Consider the following 14626-nt stretch of genomic DNA (forward strand, 5'->3'; position numbering starts at 1 on the left):
CATTTTCTGCTTTCTCGGTGCTTTGTTTATGTGTATATATCTTACTTTCTCCAAATAGGTGGGGTGAGGCAATATGTAATGATTCTGAGACTTGCCTTGCTCACTGATATACCTTAGAGATCTTTCCCCCAGCAGCATCCACTTTTTTATTTAGTAACTGAAAAAATATTTTCTCATATATCCATCAGCCTCTTGGTACCTCTTTACCTCATCTATAATATGTAAAATGGGACAAGAATAGTTCATGATTCACAGGAATGGCACATATAAGGATCAGATAATTCTTGTAAATTGTTAAAAATAATGCTGGCCATATTCTTGTAATTAATATACACATTATAAATGTTATATGCTATAATTAATGGAAGTAGTAGCCCTTGCTAACTAATCTAAGAGGAAAATTTGCAGCATAGCAGTGCATCCACGCCTCTTTCACTGGGCCTTTGCTAGCTGTTAATGTCATCCAGAAACATCCCCTCAGTCACACCCAGAGTAATGTCTGAACAAACATCTGAGCACCAGTAACCTAGTCCTTCACCACTACAACCAGTTGGGTATGCTACTGACCTAGAGGCCCTCAACCTTAAACCCAGCACTCTGCTCCAATACATACATGACCTCCTTCTCTGCTCTCCTTCCATGCCATGGCTATGCAGCACACAGCCACTCTCCTTAATTTTCTGTCAGAACGTGGATATAGGGTCTGTCCAGCCAAAGCCCAGATAGCTTCACCAAAGGCAAATATTTGGTACTCACTCTCACTCCCACCACTCACTCAATCACTGCTGACCACAAAGCCCTCCTCTGTGACCTCCAAGTTCCCACTACAAAACAATAGGTTTTTTCCTTCCTTGAGTTAGCAAACTTCTTTTATCTCTGGATTCTTAATTTCACTTCCCTAGCTCAGCCCCTCTATAAGGCATCCAAGGGCTCCTTGTCAGAACCTCTTGACTCCCACTACTCCCATACAACCCTCTTTTCACAAGCTACAAGAGGCTCTTTTAAGAACCCCGATGTTCACTCTCTCCATCCCGACTCAGCCTTTTACTTTATACATTTCTTCTCTGGGTCACAATGCTGTGGGGGTCTTAGGACATCAAAAGGGACCTTCATTTCAGGCAGTAGCGTATCTCTTAAAACAGACAACACAGTATGTGGGTGGGCTCCTTGTCTCTGAGCCCTTGCTGCAGCAGCCACATTAACACAGGAGACAAAAAGTGTTCACCCTAGGACAGTCAATCACAGTACATTCACCCCACCACCTTAATGAGCGCGTCTCTCACAAGACACTCCCCACCCTAATGACTCCTTCCCACCTGCAGCAAACTCATTGGTCACTTGTACAAGACCCCCTCCATCACCATTGCTACTGCTGTACCTCTCAACCCAGTCACTTTACTCCCTATCCCTGATGAGTTCCCTCAACATAATTGTGTCAAGGTCTTACAGATGACCCCAACTCCCTTTCCCCACATTAGCAGCACTCCTCTTCCTATGGCCTCTGACACATGGTTCATAGATGGCAGCTCAAAAAACACAGACACTCAAAAGAGGGCAGGATATGCCATAGTCAGTGGGTCAACAGTGAGAGGCAGGCCCATCTCCAGTTGGGACATCTTCACAAAATCAGAGCTTATAGCTCTTACACAAGCCCTCACACTGGCCAAAGACAAAACTGTAAACATCTACACAGACTCCAAGTACACATTCAGTGTTCTTCACTTTTATGCTGCCATCTGGCAAGAAAGGGGATTCATCAACATTAAGGGTACTCCTATCGCTAACATGCCTCTCATCCTTAAACATTTAGAGGCAGCACAACTCCCAAAACAGGTAGCAGTCATTCACTGCAGGGGACACCAGACTCCAACAGATCATGTAGCTCAGGAAAACATGTTTGCTGACACACAGGCGAAGTTAGCTGCTCAACAGCCACATCCTTCCTACCTTCTCATTCCAAAGGCCATGCCCTTACCCCAATATTCATCAGAACAATTACGCTTACTCCAAAAAGCTATCACCAAAACACACAGGGATGGATCTTCCAAGGGCTAAAGCTTCTCCTCCCAGACCAACAAGCACAAACCATTATCGCTGACTTACACAACTGCTTCCATGTCAGTACTCAGACTCTATATAAACTCCTAGCTTCCATCACTACATATCCCTCCCTAAAAGCCATTACTCACCAAGTCATTCAAAACTGTCAACTATGCATTAAAACTTCTCCTTAGGGACATTTACCACTCCCCTCTTTCCCGACCACCAGCTTTGTGGACATACTCCAGGTAAAGACTAGCAGATTGACTTTATACACATGCCCGGCCACAAAACTTACAGATACCTTCTCACTTTTGTCTGAACCTTCTTAGGGTGGATAGAGGCACTCTCCACCGCTCGAGAAGCTGCAGATGTAGTCTCCAAGACTCATACAGGACATTATTCCTAGATTTGGACTGCTTCAAACTATTTAGTCTGATAATGGTCTGACATTTATCTCCTAAATCATTCAACAGGTCTTTTTGAGCCTTAACATTACCTAGCATTTACACATACATACCATCCATAGTCCTTGGGTAAGGTAGAAAAGGCAAATGAACTTTTGAAAATACACCTCACAAAACTCATTTAGAGTTACATCAGCTGTGGGCTCAGCTCCTTCCCTTAGCTTCCCAGGGCACTGACCTTTTTGAGCTTATGTACGGTAGGCCATTTCTGTTTCACAACTTCCCAACTCCTGATAACCTTCCCCCTATTGCTGACAATATTCTGGCTCTGTCCTTCCTTCAGTACCTGCTGTGACAGCATACTGACCTCTGTCTTCCACAGCCAATAGATAACACCCAGCCACAGCCTTCTATAGCCCCTGGAGACTTAATATATCTAAAATCTTCCAAGCCCATAGGATTACAGCCAAAGTTGTCTGGACCCCACCTGGTCATCCTCACAATACCCACCGCAATCAGGGTCACCAGCATTTCATCCTGGTTCCATGTCAACCAAGCTAAGCAGTGCCCTGACAATCACACAGCCCCTGACTCCAAACCTTCACCACCAGAGTTGTCATCACACCTCTTATCCTCCACTCATCTCAAACTCACCAAAGTCTCTAGCAAGCTGCCGAGGTAACCCATGTACTGCTGTCCCCTTTTGTTCCTGATTCCTTACCTACTGCTAATTTTTTGCATTCCCTGTTGGACTGTGGACCATCTGCCCAAGGAACTTTCAGGTACCACACAAGATAGCCTTTATACTTCTGTACTTGATAACAGTCTTTGGACTGTCCACCCTTCTTTGCCTACCTTAAACCTCACAAACATGCCTCCCCTTCTGACCCTCATATTCCTGCTTTTTCCCTTATTCTCCAGCCCAATTTTAACAGCAGTACCAGCCTCCACTTACACCCTCACTCCATCCTACTCTAGTTTAGTTTTTTGGCTCAAACCACCTTTTTTGTACACAGTGCTATTCTTTACCCTTACCTGTATTTTGCTCGTCCTTTGGTTCCCTCTGGGATGTTGTCTTAATCAACCCCCATACACTTTCAAACTTACTCACACTGAGGGGACAGTCCTGTCCATGGCCAACTGGACCTCGGACCTTTCCCTAACAGTCCCTTTTGCAATCTATGGCTCCCTGAAGAGACAGTTGAGGTTGCACCACCCACTGGCTCCTTCTGTACCTGTCCCAAAAAGGGAATCTACCTTTGCCCCCAAACCTCTAAAAGACAACCACATTGCAATGATTTGGCACAATTCTATTGCCCCAAGTGGGGCTGTGAGACTATAGGCCTATATGACGAAACCAGTACCTAGACACAAAGAGACCTTGACATCAAAGTAACCCTTTATCCCAAACCATACCTTGTAAAAGACTTAAAGGCCAATTTTACTGTTCTTAATCCCTCCAAGAGGGAATACCTAACAGGACTTACTTGGGATCTCCAATTTATGCAGTCTCATTCAGACACAAGAACCTTTCTGTTCCTCCAAGCCGCCCCCCAGATCATAACCTCCTTCACAATTATTACTTGCTTTATTCCTTCTCCTCAACCTCCTCTTCACACCTCTGCCTCAGTCTTCATACACCAACTCCTTAATGACACTTTACTGTTTCTCAAAAATATTACTCATACTCCCAATGCCACAGGCCTCTTGGGATGTTAGCTTAGTTTACCCTCTCACTAAGATCTATACATGGCCTACCCAGTCACATTAAATACTTCTTCACTCCAAACTAATCCCAGAGCCAATATCATCAGTCCTCTAAACCTTGCTGCAAAACAACTTTGGCTTCTCAACTTTTCTTGTTTTTATCGCACTAGCCATTCTCCTTCTGCCTCAAAGCAACAAAATCTCACATCTTGCCTACACCTTTGCCCCGTTCCAGACACCACAACTCCCATTTGCTCTTCTCCTGGAAAGTTCTTTTGCCTGTGGCCAAGGGGCATTTACCTGTCTCCCGTCCACAGGGCAGGGCACATGCACTCTGGCCATAGTAGCACCACAAGTCACACTCCATACTGAAGCCCAAATCATGTCAGGGCTTCAAGCCTCATCTTTCCCAAACCACAGAATATCCCGTAGGTCCCCCGCAATACCAGTGTCCTCCATTCTAACTGGTATACGTGTTTTTTCTGCCATCAGCATGAGGGCTGGAGGCATAGGGATAACTTGAGACTTTTACACTTGACTTTCATATGAACTAAAAACCTTCATCTATGGCATTTCAAAATCCATTGATAGCCAGGTGTGGTGGTGCACGCCTGTAAACTCAGCACTCGGGAGGCTGAGGCAGGAGGATCATTGCAAGTTCAAGACCAGCCTGGGCTACAAAGTGAGCTCAAGGCCAGTCTGAACTGCATAGGGAGACCCTGTCTCAAAAAAAAACAAAAACAAAAACAAAAACAAAAAAACCCCAACAAAACAAACAAACAAACAAAATCCATTGACATTCTACAGGATCGAATTAACTCATTAGTTGCGGTAGTTCAAAAACCGTCAAGCCCTCAATGTCCTATCTGCAGACAAAGGTGGTACCTGCACTATTTTGGGAGAGGAATGCTGTTATTTCATAAATCAGTCAGGTATTGTTAAAAATGAGGGAAAAAAGCTCCGAGATCTTGGAGCCAATATTAACAAGTGAATCAAGGACTCCTCCCCTGGACTCATTGGTGGCCCACCCTAGATTCCTGGGCGCCCATCATCATTCCCATTCTTGGTACCCTCATAGCAATCATGTTTCTGCTGCTCACTGCACCTTGTATTTTTAAACTTTTTCAAGATTTCTCTAATCCAGAATGCATGCTATTGCTGCCAACAAGCTCATCGTTCTAGCTAAACCTCCCACCACCAGCTTCCACATAGACAATGCCTGTTGCCTCCTCGCCCTGTATCATGGCAATGCCCCCTTTCAGCAGGAAGCAGCTGAACAGAGTCATTGCCCCCTATAACTAAAAGACAGAAATGATGGGTTTCTGCCCAAATTAGAAATTCTACCTGGTCACCATGGTGATGAGCCAACATGGCACTGCCTAGGGATAGCTATGTGCCAAGTCCCGCCTTTCTCCTTCTCAACTGGGTTACAACTTCCTACTTCCTTTTTCCAACATGTTGTTTCCTTTTTCCCGCCCCCTGCCCAATCACCATCTGCCACATGCAGACAGCCACCTAAACCCCACCCCTAACCTGGCCCTATATAGCTGTTCTCCCTCAGAAGGTCCTTGCATCTGTCTCCTCCACAGCCTTTCCATGCCCTCAATAAAGGCAGTTTTTGTTGTGTTTCTTACTCGTGCCAAAAAACCTAACACCATGAGGGTGCAATAGATGATGACCAATCTCACTTCTTCGAGTTGAAGAGGGTCCTAGTTGTGATCAGAAGTCAGATATACTCTCCAAAGGGTCTGTCTAAAGGCCCTTGATGGACACCAGGCATTCTTATCTTGGGTAGGCATATAGCTTTAAGTCTGGAGGATACATAGCCAAAGAAACAAGTATGCGTGGGCCAAATAATAAGATCAACAGGATAATTATGAATACAGTCAACAAAGATTTCTACCAGAGAGAGCCAGTAATAGCTTTCCATAAAGAAGATAAAGATTTCAGAGTCTAACATGTCGTTGACTTGTTTTCTAATATCTTGAACAGCTATTGAAATGAGCAGGATCAGGAGTGTACACCCAACATTCAGCTTTTACAATGTACAAGTACTCTTGTGCTCCTGTTAAAATGTCTGATGCCATCCGATTTTGGAGAATGGCTTGCCTCATAATTTTACTTCTTTATTTAGGAGAGAGACCAGCTGTAATGTCATTTAAGGCCCACTGAGTATAGCTAAGGTCTCAATGTGTCATATTGATATAGGGGAAAGAAACTCCCAATCTGAAAGATATCTGGACTGAGTTTGTGTTCTCTAAAATTGAAGAATAAATTTTAGGAACAGAAGTTAAGAGCAGAACATATTTTGGGGGTTGGGGGGAAGAAAGCTTCTGTCTGAGAGAGGGACAGAAGGGGGCCCGAGTGGGCTGCCCAGGACTCTGCTTCATTAAGGGGTTTTCATAGAGCAAAACCACAAGGTGAGGCAGGTCCAAGATGGAAAACATGGGAGCTCACTAGGTGGGCATGAGGTGGGACAAAACTATGATCAGCCAATAAGATAACAAGTATAATTGTTCAGATAAAACTGACTAAATCAGGATCAAATGGGGAAACGAGTCACGCAGCAATCTGAATACAGATCAGGGGCTTTTCCTGTAGGGAGTTGGATTAGTGAATCTTCCTGACTTTTTCAAGGTGATTGATACCTATTTAGAATACTAATCCCTGATGTCCATATGTGGGTTCATTTGTTTAGTCTTTTTTTTATTATTTTTTTTTTATTTTTATTTTTCTCCGGTACTGGGAACCGAACTCACGACCTTGCGCTTGCCAGGCAGGCGCTTTTGCCGCTGAGCTAAATCCCCAGCCCCTGTTTAGTCTTTTGTTTTGAGGTCTGGCCACAGCTACAGGTATCTTGTCTTCCATATTGGCTCCTTTGAGAGCCTAGCCCTGTCTGACTGCCTATAATATTTTTATCTAACTCAGCTGCCTGCAACGAAGGCAATCCCTCTTAAAGTGGCCTGGATTTCCACAGTGGTAGCAGTTGAGCCTAGTTGTTGAGCTCTTTTTGGAGCCCCAAGAATCAGATTTAGGGTCTATTTTTAAGGCCGCAACAAAAGCAGTTGCTTTTTGGTCTCTTTGTTTTCTCTCTTTGGCTTCTTCCCAGTCTCAGTTATAGAATATGAAGGAAGTAGTTTTTACTAAAGTATCAAACTGACACTCACAATTTACAGGAGAGGTTTTATTTGGCTCATATTCTGGGGATTCAGTGTATGGTCAGCTGGCTCCAAGGCAGAAATAGCATGGTGGACAGGTGCGTTCATGTTTGTCAGGAAGCAGAGCATATCAACAGCACCAGAGAGGAAGGGGCAAGGAAAAGATACAGTTCTCAAGGTTACACCTCCATTATACACCCCCAGACACACCCAAGAGTGTGCTTCACTTCTGCTAGGTGTTTCTTAATCCAATGAAGTTGACGTATCAGGATTAATAGTCATAGTACACATTATACATTATATAGATATAGATATAGACATAGATATATTAGTTAACAAAAACCAGGCAAACTGGGTAACTGGAGCAGTGGCAATGTGGAAGAAAGCCTTTTATTAACATTCCTCCCCCAGCCACTGTTCTCACAGCCTTTAGTATTTAGTATTCAGTATTTAGTTGGGCAAATGCTTGTGAGATGAGAGACTGCAGGGGTCCTATCTAGGAAAATCAGCTCCTGGGCTGCTAGGGGTGGGTCCAGCATGGGCAGGTCTGTCTTGGCCAAATGTGAAGTGCACACTGGGTGGCAGTAAACCTGCCTAGGAGGGCAGGAAGGACATCTGAACTGTGTGTGAGAAAGCAGCTAAGCACCTTCCTTCTGCAAGGTGATGGGTGATCTGCAGAGTGCCTTTGAGGGTGAGCAGAGAGGCTGCTCTGCTGGGAACAGAGCTAAGATCTCTGCACAGTGGACAGTGAAGTCCACACAACCTCAGTCCAGAGTAGAGGGACAGAAGACTGACCTTCCGTGTGAGTGACAGTGCCAGGCACTGTCAGCAGCTTCTGGCCACTTAAGTCCTCCCCTGGACTGCACAGAAAATGCACAAGGGGCCAAGAGTGCAAGTTACTGTATAGACAGAATCACCATGAGAGGGGACACAACCCTGGCTTATGCCCCAGGTGTGATCCTTATCTAACCCACAGCGATGCCTGTAAGCTAAAATGCGGAAATGTTATTTTGCATGGGCTTTAGATAACAATCTTACCATACTGCTTCTTAAATGTGATTCTGTTAAGATTCTTGGAAACTCTAAGATTTTTCCCCAATTAAAGTTTATAACTTGGAGAACCTTACAGAACAACAGCCCATGCATAACTGTGTGAAGAAGCTGCTGATTCTGAGAGTGTAGCAGCTAGTAATCAGACATTCTTCTAGATTAAGCCTCAATGCTCTGGGCTACTGCATGAGTCAGCTTTCCCTTGCTGTAACAAAGCACCCGAAATGATCAACCTACGAAGAGAAAAGGATTATTTTGACTCACACTTTGGAGGTCCTGGTGCATAATAGGTTTACCCTGTTGCTTTTGGTCCTGTAGCGCCTTGTCACGGTAGGAGAACATGGTGAAGCAAAATGTCCACCTATGGACAAGAGAGGGAAGAGGAGGCCCAAGTTCTACAGTTCCCTTTGAGGGTACCCCCAACCCTGCTGTGGCCTTGGGACTTCCCACAAGCTCTTACCTCTCAAAGGTTCCACTACTTCACACTATTACCACCCTGGGAACAAGCCTATGAGGGCCATCCATCCAAACCCCAGGCATCACTTAGTAAGTATTCACTCAGAATGATTGATTGTTTTGCTACAATTTGGATTATAATATTTGGGGAAAAACAAGAAAAAGCCTGCTAGTTAGGGGAGTTGCAGTTGTCGGCTCCCTAAAATTTCCCACCAAGCTTGTAAGAACCGAAGGTCTTTGGGTATCTGTTTAAGCTCCTCTCCATGTCTTCAGGAGGGGCTGGAAGTGCAGCTCTACAGAGCTCCACTAGTGGACACTGTTTCTCCATCCATCCATGGACTTTTCTTTGAGGTTTTTTTTGGGTGATGGTGGCTGGTCAGTAGCATTTCATTTTTGTGGAAGTCCCCAGCCAGATATGTTAGTGGTTAGAACAGGACCATCAAAGGTTGTTGTAAGGCTCAGACCACAGAACCTGGGAACCAATAAGGACTCTAAAGATGGATTTCCTAAGGGCCAGCAGAGGTGGCTAGCTTGCCCTTTCAGCAGTGTTTTCAAGGGGCAGTGCTGGGCATGGTTTCCCATCATCTGCTTTTGGGTTCCATGAAAACTAAAACTAAAACTTGGTCCTTAAAGACATGTTTACTAAGTGTCCATGGTGCTTTGGGGGTGTTCCAGTTAATTTTGAGGAGAAAAGGCTGACAAATGCATGTTGGGGATGTGTCTTGCCTAGACATCATAAGCATGGCCCCGTGTGATAGAAGGAGGTCTCACTGAGGGCTCAAATCCTTATGACAGGGCACAGACATGGCTGCTGGCTTCAGGAGCATCAGCTCTGTGCTAGCTGTCTCAAACCTATGTAACATGGCTTCCAGTTTTAACTATTTTTCAGGGTTGTCCTCTCAGTTTGGCCTCAGATTGACAACCAGGCCTACAAGTAGAAAGACACAGAACTGCATAAGGCGTGGCTACTATTCCAGCAGACTCTGTCTGCATTTTCCGAACATTCTCTCACAGCTAGGACCCCCATCCATTTGGCAATAATGGGTCCAGTTGCACTATACAGCCCAAAGAAAGGAAACTATGTTTTGTTGGGGACCTTGCTCTTCCAGGAGAGAATGAAGTCCAGGAGTAGCCAGGTGATCCTTTTAGGCACTTTTGACTGATTGAGGAGCAAGCAAGGGTGTGGGCAATGTGAAACATGGCAAAATTGGTCCAACAGAGTTTGTTGGGGGGAGGGCAAAGAGCAGAAGTTGCCCTGTAACAGGAAGATTTTATCTGTTTCTTGACTGTGCAGAGTGATCTGACAGTCTTTATAAGTACTGGCAGGTAGGGAAAATGAATGATGTTTTTATGACCAAACAACAGCTTTTCTAGTTATGTGACAGACCCCTTAGAGTTCATTACATTATGGCTGATAAGGATGAGGCTGGGAGACCAGAGCAACTGTGCTTTTAGCAGCCCACATCACTGGGGTGTGGAGGTAGCAGGGATACAGGCAGATGCCCCCATCAGAAGCAAGCCAAAGGTGAGGCTTGTGGGTCACAGACATCCTCCCTACTGGGAGCTCATTTTTGTATCAGTTTGGCTCTGTTAATTCTATCACATTTGGATCTGGACTGTTAATGAAGGGGCTTGAGAGCCTGTGGTGTTTGAAGTGCCTAATACAGGCTGCCCCAAGGCAGATGGCGAGGGAGGCTCCAGTTCTGCTGCCTTGTTTGAGGAGTTCTGCAAAGTTGGAAAACTGGATCCAGGTACTCAACATTGCAGCATAAGGGCCCAGGTTCACACCCATCTCTCCTTCACCCCAAAGTCTGTGATTTAAACACTGCAGATTAAAGGACCACCTGTGAAGAGCAGTAACAGCCCTAGGATGGCTCTGTCTGGAGTCAGGGGACCTGGGCGAGATTCACTATCAACCTGCAAGTATGTTTCAAAGGGTCTATGCAGAAGAGGTTAGCTTCCCACCTTTTTAGAAAATTCAACCTGATGGTATAGCTTGAGTTAACTGCAGCAAGGCATGATCATGTACTGCAGTGTCGCCAGGCACACGCAGCTCTTCTGGATGAATGAATAAGGGTATGTGAGAGTCTTTAACTCACTTTCTTGAAATGCTGCCTGCATGCTAAGTGATCAATGTCATAGAATAGTTAAATATGGTCTTACAGAAGAGCATGTAGAGGTCACATAGACTGCCCTTAGTTGCTCACCAAGGCTATGGGGGTCCTTACCCTATCAGGTATTAATTCCACTGTGTGGAAGAACCTCAAACCCATGATTTATCTAGGTACTTGTTAACATAGCAATCACAGGGTGTTTAAGAAAATTACATAAATCCACCCAGAAATTACAAATTCACTTCAGTTTAAAGTATGGTAACCCAGCATATGTATTAATACCTGGAGAAAAAAAGTCTAATTTAAAGCCCTCTAATTCTCAATATTACTCTGCATAATTTGTTTTCAGTTATCAGCCTAAGTAGCACAAAAGATAGCTTTGCTGCATTACCTGGTCCAGTCATGGCTCAAACAGCTTCCAAGTGTTGCCCCATGGGCCTCACATCTGTTCTGGGTGGTAACAGGGAAAACTGGAAGCAAAGCTGCTCACCTGGGACCAACACCATCCCTGGGGAACCTTGCTGTTTCCCATCACCACCTTTATGGACCTTTTCTTTCCTAAATGATGCTTTGATCCCTCACCCTTCTCATCGCCTTTGAGGTCCAGATAAAGATGACCCTTGCAGAGCTTCAGCTTCATTCCCTATTGGATGGGAAATATGACATGAAACTGTCACTTTCCTCAGGCAACAGCAGAAAGATGCATTGGCTCACTGACCAGCCTTTATTTAGAATTAATCATATAATCCTATTTTATATATAGTAATTCTGTACCATAAAATTCACCCCCTACAAGTGTATATCTGGGTTGTTTCAGGGATATTCAGTGTCGTGCAATATCATGACAACCTAATTTTAGAACATTTTCATCCCCTACCCGCTCCTAAAAACACACCTTAGCTATCACTGTCCAATTCCCCTTTCCCAGCCCCTGACAATATTCATTCTTCTCCCTCTGTGAATTTGCCTGTCTGGAGATTTCATGCATAAGGAATCAGATGATATGTGGCCTTTTACATTTGGGTCTTTCATTGGCCATATTGTCTTTCTGGTGTATCTATAACAGCATGTATCCGGCTTTTACTCCTTTTCATATTTTGGTACCAGAAATTGAACACAGGACCTTGCACTTGCCAGGCAGGTACTTGTGCCACTGAGCTATATCCCCGGCCTGGTTTTTTTTTTTCCACTCCTTTTCATGGGAGAATATTTCATTGTATGAAAATACCCTTTGTTTGTCCGTTCCTCAGGTGATGAACATTCAGGTGTATACCTTTTGACTTAATAGTTGGTGTGGACACAGGTGCACAAGTTTTCATGTGAATATGTGTCTTCAACTTTCTTGTATCTTCCAACTGGGATTTCTGGATTATATGGCAGCTCCATGTTTACCTTTGAAGAACCAGCACACTTCACAGTGGCCATCACACTCTGCCAGCAGTGCCTGAAGGACAAGTTTCTCCAGGTCACCATGCCAAGTCTCCATGCTCACCAATGCATGTCACATATTTTAAACCCAGAGTCCATACCCAATGGACTCCGAGTTTAAGATATCTCACTCTGCTGTTAATTTGCAATTACCTAATGATATGCATCTTTTCTTGTGAACATCTTTTCTTATGCTCATTGGCCATTTGTATACCTTCTTTGGAGACCTGTCTACTGAAAGGATGAGATGACTTTTTATTCCAATTTTTTGTTGAGAATCTAAAATGCATTGAAGCAGCTTACAGTGAGTTTTGAACGCTGGGCATCCAATGCCATCCATGACTCACTGCCAAGTCCAAGAACTACACAACCTTCCACCTGTCCTGAAAATGGCACAGAAATGGCATTAAGAATCCTTGAAGAGGGTAGATCCCAGGTTCCTGAGGAATCTGTGTTTGCCAAGAAGCACAACAAGAAGGGCCTCAAGAGGATGCAGGCAAACAATGCGGAGGCCATGAGTGCACGCACTGAGGCTATCAAGGCCTTCCTCAAGCCCAAGATCCCAAAAGGTGTGAATTGCAAGCTTACTTGCCCATATTGCCCACTTCAAGCTTGGAAAGCATATCTGTGCCCACATTGCCCAGGGTCACAGGCTTTGCTGGCCAAAGGCCTAGGCTGTAACCAAGGCGCAGGCTCAGGCTGCTGCTCCAACTTCTGCTCCAGCTCAGGCCCCTGAGAAGGCTCTGCAATAAAAGCCTCTGTCTACTGATGTGAGGACAGGACTGGTGTGATTCCGGGCTGCTGTCTGTGGGGGAGCCCGGTGTCCTCCTGTGGTCTTTGTACAAATAAACCTGAAGCAGGAAAAAAAATAAAATGCATTGAAGTATGCGTTTATACTGTGTCATAAACAGAATGAGGTGCCCTGTTGGTGCTGGAGTCCTGATCCCATGCATCAGTGGAGAAGAAAAGAAACTCAAATTCACTCCCCAAGCAAGTGCCAGGGACCTTATGTTTTTGCAAATGTTACCCCTGGATGCTGGTGTGAGTTCTGGGAGTTTCTATCCTGTCTTTATAAAAGAGACTGCAGAGTGTGTGGGGCTGAGGAGCGTGGGGCTGAGGAGCTTGGGGGTGTCGGAAGTGGGTTTGCTGCCTCTTCCCCTACAGTTTCAGTGTGGCTGGCTTCTCCTCCACTTAGTTTTCTCTGGAGGTTGTTTTCATTTTATTTTTGTTTCTCCTACCCTTGGGTGGGTGATGAGGGCAGAGCACAGACTTAAGAGTGGTACACGCTTCTGCTAACTAAGGCCCCAGTAAATTCCAGGATGGCTGGACAGTCTAATGGGAATCTATCCTGTCTGGAGGACCATCAGGACAGCTCTCCTTGAAAGAAGACCATTTATCTCTACTGTGACTAAACCTGGCCCTAATTTTGTGTACTGATGTGTACAGAGCTGGCTAGGATAATACTTTACCCCCTCAACTGGCTTTAAGAATGCAAATGGGTCTAGCCAGGCGCTGATGCAATGCAATAGGTTAGTGATGCCCTGCCTATAGCTCCCAACTAGTATGTGTGAGCTAGGCTGAGTGATGCTGCACTGTCTGTTGGCTGAGACTGAGGCTTGAGAAACAATCCATGACATCTGAGGGCATGAGGGCCAAACATTAAAGCTGAGGCACAACCAAAAACACAAGATACTTCCTCAAATTATGTTTGCAGATTCCTTCAAACTTAAAGGCTACCTGTTAACTGAATCCAGTACTCTTTCTGCAAACCTCTTCTTTCTGCATGTTGCAGAGGTGCCACTGTATCTCCTACCTAGCCCAGCTCACAGTACTCACATACTTCCTGCCGTTCTCACAGTCCATCCCAAGCCACTCTCCTCTTCACAAATTAATAAAACCTGGGTTCGGCCCTGGGTCATGGGCTTTGTTCTGGTTAGCCATTGTTTTGACTGGATTTGAGAACCCCTTGGCTCCCCACAACTACAGATATATGTTTGTCTCTTTATTCTCACCATGGATTGCGCTGGAAGTGGTAGATTGAAATTAGTTGTTGGAATTCCAATAATTTCTCCACGGGATTACAAATATGGATTCCTCCAGACCTTGATGAGGCCAGGGCAGGCTTGCTATAACTCTCTTTTGGTAAAAACTGTTTCCAGGCAGCAGAGTATTGTCTCACCTTGGAGTTGAAGGAAGACAAGGGATAACATGAAGAGAGTGAGGAGGATGGAGAATTGAAATCTTTCCTTCAAAGCATGTGAAATAT

The 14626-nt window shown here is 44.9% G+C and overlaps 1 pseudogene; it reads left to right on the plus strand.

The window, feature by feature from the left end:
• Positions 1-10238: 10238 nt before the first annotated feature.
• LOC102013043 lies at positions 10239-13205 on the plus strand (annotated as a pseudogene).
• Positions 13206-14626: the final 1421 nt, after the last annotated feature.

This window comes from Chinchilla lanigera, unplaced genomic scaffold, assembly GCF_000276665.1.
Source record: "Chinchilla lanigera isolate Chin_1 unplaced genomic scaffold, ChiLan1.0 scaffold00003, whole genome shotgun sequence".
In the NCBI taxonomy this organism is placed as follows: Eukaryota; Metazoa; Chordata; class Mammalia; order Rodentia; family Chinchillidae; genus Chinchilla; species Chinchilla lanigera.